At 37.3% G+C, this 4,510-nt stretch overlaps 1 pseudogene; it reads right to left on the reverse strand.

Moving 5' to 3' along the window:
• Positions 1-670: 670 nt before the first annotated feature.
• On the reverse strand, positions 671-1,604 carry LOC102115001 (ferritin light chain pseudogene; annotated as a pseudogene).
• Positions 1,605-4,510: the final 2,906 nt, after the last annotated feature.

Genomic DNA, 4,510 nt, shown 5'->3' on the forward strand with positions numbered 1-4,510 from the left:
TGCAAAAGTAATTGCTGTTTTTGCCATTTAAAAAGTAATGGCAAAAAAGTAATTGCTGTTTTTGCCATTTAAAAGTAATGGCAAAAACAGCAATTACTTTTGTACCAACCTAATAAATTGTTATATATATTTGAAATTCCAATGCATGTTTCTAATTCAGCATGTAATTTTAAAATATTTAGGAAAAAAGATAATTAAAGTAAGCACCATTTTCCAAATTACATGACCTTAATGAGCAAGTTCAATTTACTTGTATTCATTGTTTGTTGTTGTTGTTATTCTTGAAGCCTTTTAAAAATTTATTACCTCAAGTATTTATCCTTTGTGTTACAAACAATCCAAATATACTCTGTTAGTTATTTTTAAATGTACAATTAAATTATTTTTTACTATAGTCACCCTGTTGTGCTATCAAATACTAGATCTTGTTAATTCTTTCTTTCTAACTTTTGTGCCCATTAACCATCACCGCTTTCCCCACAGCCTCCTACTACCCTTCCCAGCCTCTGATAACTATCCATCTACTCTATCTCCATAAGTTCAATTATGTAATTTTTAGCTCCCACAAGTAAGTGAAAACATGTGAAGTTTGTCTTTCTGTGCCTGGTTTATTTTACTTAACATAATGACCTCTGGTTCCATTCACGTTGTTGCAAATGACAGGATCTCATTCTTTTTTTTTTTTTTTTTTTTTTTTTTTCATCAAAAAGCTTTATTTCCATTTGGTTCAAGGCTTGTTAGGGTCGTTAAGAAAGCTGCCTAGTGGCTGGAGGGAGAGGCTTAGGCAGAAGCCCTATTATTTTGCAAGGGGCCCTTCAGAAGTCGCTGGGCTCAGAAGGCTCTTAGTCGTGCTTGAGAGTGAGCCTTTCGAAGAGATACTCACCCAGCCCAGCCTCCGGGCCAGCCAGGCTGTTGAGGTTGGTCAGGTGGTCACCCATCTTTTTGATGAGCTTCACTTCCTCATCTAGGAAGTGAGTCTCCAGGAAGTCACAGAGATGGGGATCCGTGTGGGCAGAACCCAGGGCATGAAGATCCAAAAGGGCCTGATTCAGTTTTTTCTCCAGGGCCATGGCGGCTTTCATGGCATCCGGGGTTTTACCCCACTCATCTTCAGCTGGCTTCTTGACGTCCTGAAGAAGAGCGCGGCCGCCACGCTGGTTTTGCATCTTCAGGAGACGCTCGTAGCCCTCGCGCTTCTCCTCGGCCAATTCGCGGAAGAAGTGGCTCACGCCTTCCAGAGCCACATCATCGCGGTCGAAATAGAAGCCCAGAGAGAGGTAGGTGTAGGAGGCCTGCAGGTACATATTGACCAGGCTGTTGACGGCTGCCTCCACGTCGGTGGAATAATTCTGACGAATCTGGGAGCTCATGGTTGGTCGGCAAGACGGAGCTAACCACAAAAACGGTGCTGGCAGGTCCCAGAAGCAGGAGATGGCCGAGAAGATGGTCCTGGAGGTTGCAAGTGGAGAGGAAATCGGAGGGCGGTAGGAGGCTGGAAGAAAGAGTCCCCGGATCTGTTCCGTCCAAACACTGTTGAAGCAAGAGACAGACCCGCGGGACCACCGAACTGCCACATTTTCTTTATCCATTCATCTGATGATGGACACTTAGGTTGCTTCCAAATCTTGGCTATTGTGAATAGTGCTACAATAAACGTAGGAGTGCAGATATCTCTTTGATATACTGATTTCCTTTCTTTTGGGTTGATCTTAGGAGGGGTACTGCTGGATTATAAGGTAGCTTTATTTTTAGGAAACTCCAAATTGTTTTGAGGAACCTCCAAATTGTTCTCCATAGTGGCTATACTAATTTACATTCCTACCAACAGTGTACAAGAGTTCCCTTTTCTCCACACCCTCACCAGCATTTGTTATTACCTGACTTTCGGATGAAAGCCATTTTAACTGGAGTGAGATGATATCACATTGTAGTTTTGATTTGCATTTATCTGATGATCCATGATTGAACACCTTTTCATACCCCTGTTTGCCATTTTTGTGTCTTCTTTTGAAAAATGTCTATTCAGATCTTTTGCCCATTTCTAATTGGATTATTAGATTTTTTCCTATGAAGTTATTGAGTTCTTTATATAGTCTGATTTTAATCCTTTATCAGAAGGATAGTTTGCAAATATTTTCTCCCATTCTGTGGGTTGTCTCTTCAGTTTGTTGATTGTTTCCTTTGCTGTACAGAGGCTTTTTACCTCAATGTGATCCCATTTGTCCATTTTTGCTTTGGTTGCCTGTGCTTGCGGGTAACTACTGAAGACATCTTTGTGCAGTCCAATGTCCTGGAGAATTTCCCTAATGTTTTATTTTAGTAGTTTCATAGGTTGAGGTTTTAAATGTAAGTCTTTAATCTATTTTGATTTGATTTTTTATATGGCAAGAGATAGGAGTCTAGTTTCCTTCTTCTGCATATGGATATCTAGTTTTCCCAGACAATTTATTGAAGAGACTGTCCTTTTCCCAATGTATATTCCTGACACCTTTGTTGAAAACAAGTTTGCTGTAGATGTGTGGATTTATCTCTGGGCTCTCTATTCTGTTCCACTGATCTATATACCTGTTTTTATTCCAGTACCATGCCATTTTGGTTACAATAGCTCTGTAGTATAATTTAAAGTTAGGTAATACGATTCTTCCAATGTTGTTCTATTTGCTCAGGATAGCTTTGGCTATTCTGGGTCTTTTGTGGTTCCATATACATTTTAGGATTGTTTTTCTTCTATTTCTGTGAAGAACATCCTTGATATTTTGATGGGATTCCACTGAATATGTAGATCATTTTGGGTAGTAGGGACATGTTAACAATATTAATTATTCTAATCTGTGAACATGGAATATCTTTGCAGTTTTTGGTGTCCTCTTCAATTTCTTGCATTAGTGTTCTATTGTTTTTATTGTAGATATCTTTGACTTCTTTGGTTAATTCCTAGGTATTTTATTTTATTTGTAGCTGTTATAAATGGGATTACTTTCTGGATTTCTTTTTCAGATTGTTTACTTTTGGCATATACAAATACTACTAATTTTTCTATGTTGATTGTGTATCCTGCAACTTTACTGAATTTGTTTATCAGTTCTGACAGTTTTTTGGTCGAGTCTTTAGGTTTTTCTAAATATAAGATCGCATCATCTGCAAACAAGGATAATTTGACTTACTATTTTCCAATTTGTGTGCTCTTTATTTCTTTCTTTTGTCTGATTGCTCTAGCTAGGACTTCCAGTACTACACTGAATAACAGTGGTGACAGTGGGCATCCTTGTAATGTTCCAGATCCCAAAAGAAAGGCTTTCAGTTTTTCCCCATTCTGTATGGCACTAGTTGTGTGTCTGTCATATATGGCTTTTATCATGTTGAGGTATGCTCCTTCTATACCCAGATTTTCAAGGATTTTTATCTTGAAGGAATGTTGGATTTTATCAACATCAATTGATATGATGACTTATTATCGATTGATTTATCAGCATCAATTGAAATGATCATATGGTTTTTACACTTCATTCTGTTAGTATGCTGTATCACATTCATTGATTTGCATATGTTGAACCATCCTTGCCTCACTAGAATAAAACCCACTTGGTCATGATGAATCATCTTTTTAATGTGTTGTTGAATTCAGTTTGCTATTTTGTTGAGAATTTTTGTGTTGATATTCATCAGTGATACTGGCCCATAGTTTTCTTTTTCTGATGTGTCTTTGTCTGGTTCTAGTATTGGAGTAATATTGGCCTTGTAGAATAAGTTTGGAAGTATTCCCTCCTGTTCTATTTTTTGGAGTAATTTGAGTAGGATCGGTATTAGTTCTTCTTTAAATGTTGGGTAGAATTCAGCAGTGAAGCCCCCGGGTCCTGGGCTTTTCTTTGCTGGGAGACTTTTTATCATGGCTTTGATCTTGTTACTTGTTATTGGTTTGTTCAAGTTTTGGATTTCTTCATTGTTCAATCTTGGTAGGCTGTACGTGCCTAGGAATTTATCCATTTCTTCTAGATTTTCCAATTTATTGGCATACAGTTGCTTGCAGTTGCCACTAATGACCCTTTGAATTTCTAGGGTATCAGTTGCAGTGTCTCCTTTTTCATCTCTGATTTAATTTATTTGGGTTTTCTCTTTTTTCCTTAGTCTGGCAAAATGTTTGCCAGTTTTGTTTATCTTTGCAAAAATACCACAATTTTTGTTTCACTGATATTTTGTGCTGTTTTCTTCATTTTAAATTCATTTATTTCTGCTCTGATCTTTATTATTTTCTATCTTCTACTAATTTTGGATTTTGTTTGCTCTTGTTTTTCTAGTTCTTTAACATCCATCATGAGGTTGTTTATTTAAAGTTCTTCTTTTTTCTTTTTTGATATAGACACTTGTAGCTATAAGCTTTCATCTTAGAACGCTTTTCATGTGTATCACAGGTTTTGGCATGTTGTGTTTCCATTATCATTTGTTTCAAGAAATTTTAAATTTTCCTTCTTAATCTCTTCATTGACCCACTGGTCATTCAGCAGTATTGTGT

Source organism: Macaca fascicularis, chromosome 13, assembly GCF_037993035.2.
Source record: "Macaca fascicularis isolate 582-1 chromosome 13, T2T-MFA8v1.1".
Classification (NCBI taxonomy): Eukaryota; Metazoa; Chordata; class Mammalia; order Primates; family Cercopithecidae; genus Macaca; species Macaca fascicularis.